Source organism: Leptodactylus fuscus, chromosome 3, assembly GCF_031893055.1.
Source record: "Leptodactylus fuscus isolate aLepFus1 chromosome 3, aLepFus1.hap2, whole genome shotgun sequence".
Lineage (NCBI taxonomy): Eukaryota > Metazoa > Chordata > Amphibia > Anura > Leptodactylidae > Leptodactylus > Leptodactylus fuscus.
This window is the reverse complement of record NC_134267.1, coordinates 138,347,417-138,360,455: the sequence shown is the minus strand read 5'-3', so window position 1 is coordinate 138,360,455 and position 13,039 is coordinate 138,347,417. Positions and strand designations below refer to the sequence as shown.

Below are 13,039 nucleotides of genomic sequence, written 5' to 3'. Positions count from 1 at the left end.
GGGCTCTGGACCATAGAAGCGCACTGGTGTGAACAGGGTCTGACAGTTAGACGCCACTGCCAGCCCTCTACACACCCTAGTTCGCTCTGTACTATCACAGCGGCCTGTGCAGGTCAGAGCAGCCGCACAAGGACTCAGTCTAGACAGCACTTTGGTGCTAGACTGTCCACAATAAGCTAGTGTGCACACAGTGGCTTCCTGATGCACATCAAGCAGCTAACAAATAAAGTTTTCTTTCCTTTTTTAGGAAGTAGAGTTCTACCCTGAACTACAATTTCTGCCTAACAGAATTTCTAGCTAGCTAGCTAGCTATCCTGAGCACACACAGTGCATTTGTAAATTGACATTAGGGCAGCGGGCTGAGGAACCTCCCTCTTTATAAAGGGAAAGGGCGGTCCACTTTCGGCCAAGCCAGCTGCCCAAGGCGGAGGTGATTGGTCGACACGACTGTCAGTCACAGCCTGACCACACCCTCCAGCTGCAAGAGGGTTTAACCCTTGCTAAACCTGACTGCCGTCACGAGGATGGAGTGACAGGCGGCAATACGCTACCGCAGAGGGACGGGCAGCGACCCGACCCCTCGGCCGCAGTTGCCGCTCAGTCCTAACACTGGGTCATCAGGCAGAGACACTACATGTATGAGAAGATATCCTGGCCACAATAAGGACATCATGGATGATTTTTTGATGTTAGAAAGGTTCTGCATTCATGGTTGTATCCACTGACAACTGATCAAGACAACAACTTGTGACCACAAGACATTTAGAGAAAATCTTTAAAATTATGCAAAATGTTTAATTAGTTATGGTTGCAAAAATGCTTAACTGTTAATTATTTATAAATTTTAAAAATTGTAATGTTTATGGGAACACCCCTTTAAGTAGTCCAGCTGTGTGTAATGTAGTCACAGTATAAATACACCTGTTCTCCAGTGGTTTGTTAGAAAACACTAGTGAACAAACAGAATCATGAAGACCAAGGAACTCACCTGATAGGTCAGAGATAAAGCTGTGGAGAAGTTTAAAGCAGGGTTAGGTTATAAAAATATACCTCAAGCTTTGAGCATTCCAAAGAACACTGTTCAATCCATCATTCAAAAATGGAAAAAGTATTCTACAACTGCAAATCTACCAAGACATGGCCGTCCACCTAAACTGACAGATCAAGCAAGGAGAGCAATGGTTAGAGAAGCAGACAAGAGGCCCATGGTCACTCTGGAGTAGCTGCAGAAATCCACAGCTTAGGTAGGAGAATCTGTCCACAGGACAACTATAAGTTGTGCACTCCACGAATCTGGCCTTTATGGAAGAGTGAAAAGAAGAAAACCATTGTTGAAAGAAAGACTTAAGAAGTACCGTTTGCAGTTTGCCACAACCCAGGTAACATAGGGGACACAGCAAGAGCACACAGAAAGTGGAAGAAAGTGCTCTGGTCAGAGGAGACCAAAGTTGAACTTTTTTGCCTAAAATGTGAAGCCCTATGTGTGGGGGAAAAGTAACACTGCTCATCACCCTGAAAACATCCAGGGCTGTTTAACAATAGGGCAAATGGTACACTTGCACTGGCCCTATGGTTGCTGGGGATCCAGTCCCAGATATGAGCAGCAGACTTTCTGCCTGGGAGAGGTTCACTCACAACTGTAGCGGCATGCTATGCCCCTCTTAAAACAAATTTCCTCATAATATTTTCCCTCCTTATAAATAATAGTTCCCTCTTATAATAGAAAAAACAATTCGATCTGTCAGCAACTTGAATTGGATGGAAAATGTCCTTTTATTGGAAAAAGCAGTACACCACGTATCAGTCCACACTGGGACCTTTCTCAAGTGCAATGGTTATTTATAATAGTTATAAATAAAGGGGGACTGTTATTTATAATAGGGGGGGTATTAGTTTTAAATGGGGACAATTATTTAAATGGGGAATTATTTATCAGGTAGTATTATTAGTAATGGGGACTATTATTTATAATAGGGAGCTATTTATAAGGGAGAAGAATTACTGAAAAAGTGGGACTATTATTCATAATGAGGAATAATTACTGAGGAGGGGCATTATTTATAAGCAGGTAGCCCCCTGTTACGGTTCTGTCTATATATGAAAATATTATTTTAACAATGACAGAACCGCTGGACTGCAAACACTGCAGCAGGTCCACAAGTTCCAGGGGGAGGGGCAGCCGTATGCCTGAAAAGCTAACCACCAGTTAACTGCACTGGCAGTGGTGTTTGTGCGGTTCTGGTGTGAACTAACTGCAAACACACTCTCACCAGTTAACCTCACTGGGAGAGTGCACCTGTGCAAAGCCGCTGGGTGAAGCTGAATGAAGCCTTGCACAAGACCTCTGCTAAAACACAGCAGAGAAATAGGCACTAGTACAAGCTTCAGCCTGCTACACAGGAAAGGCTGCCAGGGGTTAAATGTCACCCCTGGTCAGTAACACAAAGGGCTCCTAAACAGCTTGGGAGCAACAATATAAATGGACAGTCCCAATAGGCTTAGGTGATTCCCACTGGCAGAGCCAAGGAATCCTAGCTTAGATCCCTGACCTGACAACCTGCTATTCACAGGAACCTAACCCTGACCTCCTGTCTCAATTTTAGTTAAAGTGTGAGCACCAGGCGGGCGTCGGCTCATACTATATAAAGGCTAGTCCCTGCCCAACAGGGGCGGTGGCATGATGTCACCAATCATGCTTAGTATGGGCAAAATGGGACTTAGCCTCTGAGTAGCCCCGAAATGTCTGAACATGCTGAGTAGGGAAAGAATGGCACTTAGCCTCTGAGCGGCTCCAAAATGTCTGAGCATGCTCAGTGGGCCGAAAGCTGGACTTAGACTCCAGATACCTCACTGCACGACGCCAAGGGCGAGGTTTGGATTGGCCCGCAAGTGGCGCTATGCGCTGGACGGGAAGCCTGCGGGACCCCATCCTAACACCCCTTCCCTTATAAATAATAACCCCCCCTTTTAAATAATAGTCCCTGCTTATAAATAATGAGCGCCTTACAAATATTATTGGTAAGGGGAAAGTTATCTGAGAACTAGTTTATAAGGGAGGACAACTATTTACTGTATATGAAATGTATACAATATTAATTATTTCCAAAATACTTCTAATCTATAATTTTAAAGATCCCAAGAGTATATTGTGGGAATAAGGGGGATTTTTTATGTGAATAACACTGACATAGATTACTAATACAGCTACACTGGGTAATGGTAATAATATCATCATAATACCAAGCTGACATTTAATAGTTTCCACAAAATAGTTGTAAAGTGGCAATAGTAATGAAAGCCATTAGATGTGAAAGAGTCTTATACTGTTTATTCATTATTTTCCAGTACACATGCATTCTCCTACATTTTTACATAGACTTTGCCACTCTATAAAAACAAAAAGAATCATGATTTGGCAAGAAATAAATAGAATGTAATCACGAAGCACAAAGGAATAGTGACATTGTTAAATGTGAAGTCATTTATGCAATTAACATTACTGGAAGAGTTGGAGCAGGATTTGTATTGTGTTTCGGCACAGAACAAAAGTACAACCCTGCTGGTTATTGCTTTGAGATTAAAACAATGTTTAGCAATATTTTAAACGAAGCCTTGGCTATAATTTAAACTGGAGAAGCTGACAATGTTCTTCCATTGTTCACTGGGCCCATCCAACTCATTTTTCACTCTTTTCCTTTGGCAATGTTCATCATTTCTCGACGCATTGTTAAACACGATAACTTTTAGACAATTACATAGATTTATTTAAAAAGACCAAAACATTGAGTCTGGCTGAAGATTCGGTACAAAGATGTGTGTGCGTTTGCACAATATTCTGCAGTTGCTCCTTATGAGAGTATCAGTTGTGATGCTTTAAAGGTATGAGTGTCTGTATACAAAATGGAACCCCATTGCAAAAAAAATTACAGTAGTGAAGACAAACAAATATATAAAAGAAATGAGAATGTAGAAAGGTAGCACACATCAGTGACACAATTGACACATGTTGTAATCTCTCAAGCTCCTATCAACTTCCCCTGTGTGGAAACACCATGGAGTTATTTAGCCAACGACCACTGAATATAAAAGCACTGTGTAGTGGCTTATACTTACAAAGAATGGATAATATCACAGAGGATACAACAGAGAGGCAGTCATAAGAGAAGGATATTATTTATAAGAGAAACAATAATGTTTGTTGCTTACTGAGACAACTTTCCAAACCAAACCTTATAACGGATACATGATAGAATACTGTGTAGCAATATACAAAATATCCTCTCCCTGAGCTTGGAGGCTCCCCGGCCATTGGATAAAGCAGATTTAGGAGTACTGAAACAAGAAATAAAGGAGTATAGCTTCTTGGATTTATAGAAAACGATAAAAAGAGATGTTTCTGCTATTTAGCCTGCATTCTCTATATGAAAATTATCTCATTACACAGTACTTGCAAGATTTATTAATAAACTAAACTGACTTGTTAAGGACATGATTATGGGAATATTGTCACTTCTTAGGGAGAGACCACCATGTAGGTGTATGGAGTCTTGCAAAGCCCTTTTCGCTCCACTGTGGGGGATTGTGGGAAGAATATGCAAATATGTTTCCCATGACATAAATAGGGAAACACATACAGAGGAAGTGTTTCCCTATTTACATACCGGGAAACATATTTGCATATTCTTGATAAGGACATAACATAGTTTAGGCCTTAAAGGCATATTCCTATTTGGTATATTTATATTATACTTACATGATATGCCACTAAATTACCATAAATGCTGGATCCTCCTCTGGCACCCACATATATCTCATGAACAGGGTTCAGCAATTGCAGAGATAAGAGCATATGATGCTCATACACAGCTCTTTCCATTCACTTCTATGGGATAAGGATGGTGCATACTGTCCAATCACTGCAATCAGATACGTGAGATTCCCAGAAGTAAGGTGGGGGCAATTTATTTCCTGTGGATATGCCATATATGTTCCAGATGGAAACACCACTTTAAGCTAGCCTCATTCAACCAAAATAAACCATAAAAGCACAGTGTGCATGTGCCCAATACAGTTGTAAATGAGTCCCAGAATAATCTCCAGTTACTAATAATAATGAACAAAATATAAATATGAGAGGTAAGCTCACCATTCAGATGAATGTTTCTTTAGTCTCAGAAGCATTACCCAGGTGCACGACCCGTTCTCCCGATTCCACGGAGCTGTGTTGATGCAACAATACGAACTTAGTATGGATCCGCAACACTGAGGTAAGTATAAAATCTTGTTTATTCCATCAAATTAAAACAGGTCGAAGGGACCTCCAGACAAAACATGAATCCATTAAAAAGTGCAACAAAAGGAAGAAAAAGTGAGAAAAAACATAATGCCGCGAGTCTGACGCGTTTCGGGGTTTTTTAATGCCCCTTAGTCATAGCTCTATCGGTCAGTTCTAAATGAACCATTTTTAAAGGTAAATTCCAGAGATGAAACTCCCACCCATTAAATTGCCAATCAGTCACCATTATTGATTGACTAAGTTCATGCCACCTGAACCTGTTGTGATGTGTTTATATGTATAATAAAGTTGCGTTGTAATGTAGTTGGTTCATTCCATTCAAAATTCGACCAGCATGATAGCAATAACAGTAATAGTGGATATATAATCTCATACACTATATACATCCAGGAAACTTGCAATACAAAATCTACATCTTACAAGATTTAATCACGCAATGTACACAAAACATGTGGATATACACTCATAATGCAGTATTCGATATACCTAAACTGCATCATAAGAGTTTTACCTCCGGAGATCTCTTAGTCCTGCATGATGGATATAACTGGACTGTTTATAACTTCCAGGCAAGCATAGAGCGCTTTCTCGTATGTAACTAGTCACGTGACCCTCCGTAACCAATCAAGAGCAGTCACGTGACTGACACTAGCCAATAAGGACTTCATGTTCTTACTAATGATATATCTTGCGGGAACTGAATGAAAGAGACTATACCGTATCGTGTACATTACTATGTAGAAAGAATCAACAACAAGCAGGTAAGTAAGAGATGTACAAGTTGTGTTCTATCCACTCTCGATCTTCAAATATGTACGAAAATGTAACCCAACTCATGGGTGAAATTACCAAAAACGCTCCTAGAATCGCAATAAATGTAGATTGAAGAACATAAATTGATCTTTACTCTAGGGGACAAGAAACATAAGGAAACATATCATTATTAACAACCAAAATAGTTGTGAATCAATCGGTTGTATAACCTACACACTTTAACACACTTTAGTATAGACCAATATTAAGATGTAAGAACTGGTGATGTATGTTATATCAGTTCTTGTACTAGGAAATTCAATCTCCACAGTATCATTTATTTATATTATATTAGTATTAGTACTAAGGGGCATAGGTAGGTACCTGAATTTAAGGGACTAGGTAAGATGATTAACATGAGATTCTATTTTGGTTGATATAACTTTAGAGAAGGAGAAAAAGGAAAAGGAAAAAATGATAAAACGAAAAGAAAAACGCAGAAAGAAAAACATATGTTGCGGTACCCAAAGATAATCCGCTTAAAAACCGCAAAATGTGTGAATACGAGCCAATATATTAAATAAGGATGTATCGATAGAAATTTAGTAGATTAATGTAAGATCCGTTTTGATATTCATTCCGGAAGGATATCGGCATCCAAACCTTAATATCCAAAGGGCCTCTTTCTTCAATAATATTTTCTTTCTATCTCCTCCTCTTGGAAACTCAGGTACCTGTTCTATGCCCCAAAATTGAAGGGATTTAACTGATCCTTTGTGAAACTTAGCAAAATGTCGTGAGGCTCCTGATATATTTTCTGAACTTGATTCAGAAAATATATCAGGAGCCTCACGACATTTTGCTAAGTTTCACAAAGGATCAGTTAAATCCCTTCAATTTTGGGGCATAGAACAGGTACCTGAGTTTCCAAGAGGAGGAGATAGAAAGAAAATATGGGTGGCGGAGTCTGACCGCGAACGAGGACAGATGCAAGGAGAGTGAGCTCCGTCTTTACAGACCTAAAAGTCTCGCTTTTTTAGCTTAATTCCTAATCAAAATGGTGAAACCCGGCAAAGATAGATCACAAGAAGCCCCTGGGACTCCTAAGACCCTGAAGACACAAGGAGACCTGCAGAGATTTTTGAAGAAGAAGCCAGCCCTTTCTCCGGCCCGCACACTTAAGATGGCGCCGACAGCTAGCTCGGAGCAGGAAGAGGCGGAGGACTCGGACCGAGAGAGTGTCGTTGGAGGTGAGCAGACTGACTCGGACTTTGCCACTACTTCTAAGGCATTCTTTCAAAAGACGATAACAAAGGCCCTAAATCATGCGCTCTCCCCAGTTCTCTCAGAACTTGCAGAGATTAGAGCAGACATCAATAGTATGGGGAAGAGAGTGAGTTCTCTTGAATCTAACTGCGTAGCCCTTAAAAACCACTCCACAGCCATAGCAGCTAGCCTGCACAACTACAAAGAATACATCAATAGATCCCTGATCTTAATAGAAGATCAAGAAAATCGCAATAGAAGACGTAACATAAGAATCAAAGGATTACCTGAGGAGGGCCAAACAGAAGATCTCTTCAAAATGGCGTCCTTACTCTTCACAGACCTGTTAGGTGAGGAAAGGGCGCAAAAAATTACTATCGAACGCATACACAGAGCAGTGAGACCCCGACCGCAGGCTGGAGAACCACCACGAGACATTATTTGTGGCTTGCTCTCATACCTAGATACCGCCGCCATCTTAACCGAAGCAAGAAACCGTGCCTCCATCCTTTGCGGAGATGCGGAAGTCTTATTATTCCAGGATGTGGCGCCATCTATACTAGCCAAAAGACGAATTCTCAAGCCGTTGCTTGAAGCCCTAAGACAGAAAGATGCTAAATATGCGTGGCTCTATCCATTTGGGATCGCAATAACATATAAAGGCCGGAGAATCTCAGTGCACTCACCGGATGACTTACCTGCTGTTTGGAACCTTCTGGGAATCGCTCCGATAGATGTTCCGCCTTGGTTGCCGATGCCACCTCTTCCAGACCTTCCGGATCTTCCCGAGATGGATGTAGATACTACAGCAAATGCAGATTTCAAACACAGATCACCGAGGAGTAAAAAGTTTTTCTCCAAAAATAAGCCACACTCTGTGGGATGATTTGAGAAGAAGCGTGAGTAATAATTAGCCCGTTTCTTGGAGCCATGTCCCTGCTCGATTGTGTTTTTGCTCTATATATCTTCCGTAACGATGACTTTAGTTGTATCTATAGAGCAATCCTTGTTCTTTATAAGATTTCTACGTACTAGCTATATTGGTAATTCTCATGTGATGGGACATTCGAATCATATTCTACATGTCTATTACGTTGTTTAGACATTCCTTCCTTAAAACTGTTTTTTGGAATGGATTGAGACCTATAGCTATCCAGGACATTCCTCACTTAGAAAAGGACGTTTTTTCTTATACTTTTTCTAAAGAGAAGGATATATAACTATTGTACCAGTTAGATAGCTGCTTATCGTTCAGTTACATGGTTTTTGATAAATAATGATATTGGTTATAAAAAGGGCTAATCCTCTGAAATTACACTAAGCAGGCTATGTCTACAGTTAGAATTGTGATGAGCCTCAAACTATGCTTCTTAGTGTGATATAGTCTACCTAAATGGCAGTTAAACTGAGACCGACAATCTTTTTGAGTAAGTTTATATCTATAAAGGTCACTCTATCTTGTTATCTGCACCTGCTTCTTTTTGCAGGTATGTCAAGTTATAAATGAATAATATTACTTCCGAATCTGGTAGTTCGCTATTCAAATTCTTTGATTTGTCTATGGGAGAACCGTGAAGGGCTCTCAAATGTATTCACTTATAGAGTTTCACCCGTTTTGTAGTTTCTATTCTTAAGGCGAGACTTTTGGTCTTGTACACCGATCAGACGATTACTGGTAACACATATTTACCCCTTCTACCCCCGAACTATACATCTTCTCATATTGCACTTTTTCCTGGTATATTGAACCAGATACTGTCTTATATTGTTGTATACTATTTACAATACCCGATCCATACTTAGTTAAGCTACCCTCCGTCCTCCCCTCTCAAGCTAGGTCTTACTCTTTTTTATCCCCCCTCTTCCTTCCCTCCCTCTTACCTTCCCTTCCTCTCCTTCCCCCTTCCTACCCTGTATTATAAGGAATTTGGTAACTGCTCAGATCACTCATTTCTGATAACTATGGCCGCAGTCACGTTCACTTCGTTCAATGTGAATGGACTCAATGTTCCACAAAAGAGACACGGAGTCGTACAGCTAGTGAACAAATTGAAAGCAGATATTGTTATGCTTCAGGAAACACATTTGAAGGCTAATAAGATACCTAATTTTCCTAAAAAGCCATATGATACTTGGTACTTTAGCTGTCACCCGACCTCAGCAAGCAAAGGGGTCGCTATTGCCATCCGCAGGTCTACTCCCTTTAGTTGCCTACAACAGTACACGGATGCTGAAGGGAGAGCGATATTTTTGAGAGGTACGCTTGCCTCCAGACCACTGACCATAGCGAATATTTATGTTCCGAACATAGACCAGGGGCAATGGCTCGCTTCAGTTCTTCAAGACCTACGGCAGTTTGCTGTAGGAGACATAATCTTGGGAGGAGACTTAAATGCCACCTTAAACCCTTTATTAGACTCCTCGTCAGGTAAATCATTCCTTTCTCAGAAAACTATAAGTTTCATAAATAGATCCTTGCAAGACCTAGGTCTATCAGACATTTGGAGATTTCAACATGCAAATGCTAAAGATTATTCCCATTTCTCACAACAGTTCAATTCCCATCATAGGCTGGATTATCTTTTTTGTACCTCCTCTCTCTTACAACATATATCCACATCTAAGATTTCGTGTGCAACTATCTCCGACCATGCCCCAGTCTCAGCAACACTTGTCATCCCTGAACTCACACCTAGTGTGTGGACATGGAAATTGAACGAAGGCTTACTCAACGACGACAAACTGGTAGAAGAGGTAAGGAAAGATCTAACCGAATTTTTTCAAAACAATACCACAGGCGAGGTGTCTAGAGGTGTCGTATGAGAGGCACATAAGTCTTTTGTTAGAGGTGTATTAATTTCAAAAGCTACTAGAGCCAAGAAAAATAAGCAAAAAGAAGTAGACATGCTTCTCGCCCAAATCTCTACTATTGAAAGAGTACATAAACTATCAAGACTCTCCACTCAATTGTAGGAACTGATAATACTGAGAGAAAAGCTAAAGAGAATTTTCCATAAACAGACCTCCAAACATCGCCTTTTTCATAAGTTACGCCTTTATGAACACGGCGATAAGGGAGGTAGGGTTATGACAAATTATATAAAAAAGCTGAAAGATAAATCTTTCATTAAATCGATCCGCAGTGAAACAGGGGAAGAATCGACTGATACAGAGGCTATAGCACATTCTTTCCACTCCTTTTATGAGAAACTCTATAACATCAATGTTGGGGAAACCCCCTCAGAGATTGAAAAGAGAGAACAGGAGATAGAAAAATTCTTAGAGCCACTAACATTGCCAGTACTACAATCTGATATCTCAGCTAAACTACTAGAACCTGTTTCTCTCCAAGAGGTCAAAACTGTCCTAAATACTTTTTCTCCTGGAAAAAGCCCTGGACCTGACGGTCTTACATTAGCATACTACAAAAAGTTTAGTGACTTGTTATTGCCTCAGCTAACTCTCTTATGTAATGATCTATTGACTGGAGGGAAGCTTACCAAACAAACGCAGGAGGCCTTTATAACATTGATTGCTAAGGAAGGGAAAGACCCCTCTTTGTGTGGGAGCTATCGCCCCATTTCTTTATTAAACTTAGACTTAAAAATTTGGGCCAAACTCCTCTCACTGCGGATTCAACCCCTCCTCCCCTCATTACTTAATGAAGAGCAGGCAGGATTTGTCAAATCCCGAGAAGGGAAAGACAATACCCACAAACTTCTTCATGCAATTGCGCTTTCTAGAAAACAAAAGAAATCGTTAGTCCTTCTCGGAGTCGATGCCAAGAAGGCTTTCGATAGAGTCGACTGGAGGTTTATTAGAGCATCCTTGAGAAAGTTTGGCTTCCCTCAACCATTCATAGAAGCCATCTTCTCCCTATACTCCGAACCAAGTGCTAGGCTTAAAGTCAACAATATCCTGTCCCCTTACTTTAGTATAAAAAATGGTACAAGGCAAGGTTGCCCTTTATCCCCATCCATATTTATACTGACCTTAGAAACATTGCTCCAGAAAGTACGTCAAAACTCCCAAGTCCTAGGTCTCTCCTTTGGTACCCATGTCCTACAATCCGTAGCATTCGCGGACGACATTTTGTTCCTTGTAACGAATCCTGAAGTTGGACTACCAGTTGTGACAGATATCTTGAAGGAATATGGCTATTTATCTAGCTATAAGCCAAATCTGACAAAATCAGAGGTGCTGGTGATATCTCTCCCATTACAAACTCAGCAAAGGGCACAGAATGACTCCCCTTTCCAATGGAAACGGGACTTTATTAAATATTTAGGAATAAAGCTCACAAGGGACCTAGATGACTTATATAAAGAGAACTTCCTCTCCCTCCTTGACGATATTAAAGCCTCCCTGCAGTCCTATGATCTCCCCCTTCTCTCTTGGCTAGGCTGAAAAAATCTACTCCAAACTTATATAGTTCCGAAAATTCTGTATAGATTCCAAATGCTACCTATTGCTCTTCCCCCTGCATTTCTTAAATCATTACGCTCACTCTTCAATAGATTTCTGTGGAGAAACAAACCTCCTAGACTCCCATATGGCCTTCTAGCACGTCAAAAAGAAAAAGGCGGAATCAATTTGCCAGATATGCAGACGTATTACAAAGCTACTATGCTTTCCACTTGGCTGTCGTTGAGTGCGCCTCCCCCAAACTCACTGATACATGACTTAGTATTTGCTGGGCATGGGAAAAATATGACCCACATGTTGTGGTCTCCCTCTCCCAAATCTCTAAAGTCAAAGGACTTTGACTTTCTTCTAAAAGGACCATGTGAGGTCTGGCTAAACATGAGAAATCAGCTGGCCCCTCCCCCCTCAAGAGTGTATCCAGCTGAAACATTGCCTTATCTGTTGAAAAAAGAGATTAGTAGTCCACAAGATTTTTGGAATAAGATGAGAGGCTTATACTTAGACGATCTTTATGAAAATAGCAAACCATTAACTAGCGAGAACCTACAGGCTCTTTTTCCCAATATTAAACTTTCATCCTTGCACTATGAGCATTTTAAATGGTGTGCATCCCAACTACCCAACATATCTACCCTTAAGAGACCGCTAACCAATTTTGAAAAATTGATAGTCGCACGAAATCCAGCGTTAAGAAAGATCTCGAAGTGCAAGTCAGTTTTGACAGAAAATGTTTGTAATTACAAACCAGTATACCTTCACTCCTGGGAGAGAGACCTAAATCTAACTCTGACTGATGATGAGGTTAGAATAATATTGAAAAACTCTCATGGCTTCTCGATCTGTACAAAGTTACAAGAAATGCATTTTAAGGTACTCTCTCGATGGCACCGTTCTCCCTCCTGGATGCTAGCGAGAGGCCTATCTAACACTGATACATGCTGGAGGTGTGCCTCTCCTGGAGGGACCTTATATCATCTATGGTGGTCATGTCCCAAAATTAAAGAATATTGGTCTCGAGTGTTCGATATAATTAAGGACATCACATCCAAACGAATTCACCCAGCCCCATCTATGGTCCTTCTATCCCTCCCACAGTCTAATTTCACTCCAAAAAGAGGTGATATGACTACCCTTCTGATTGAAATGGCGAAAGCCCTTATCCCTAGATATTGGCTTCAACCTGACCCTCCGCCACTTGCTCTGTGGTTAGAATCTATGCATCAACTAGCTAGATTCGAGGAACTTCTTTCCTGGTCTAAGGGAAAACATAACGATTTCCGAAGGAACTGGAAACAATGG

The 13,039-nt window shown here is 40.7% G+C and overlaps 1 long non-coding RNA gene across 1 annotated transcript in view; it reads left to right on the top strand.

Annotated features, from left to right (window-relative positions):
* Positions 1 to 883: 883 nt before the first annotated feature.
* The window catches only part of LOC142196694 (uncharacterized), a 94,806-nt gene continuing 82,650 nt past the window's right edge, over positions 884 to 13,039 (top strand). The window contains exon 1 of the long non-coding RNA XR_012715275.1: positions 884 to 923. This is a non-coding gene — a long non-coding RNA (uncharacterized LOC142196694). The remainder of the gene's footprint in view (positions 924 to 13,039) is intronic.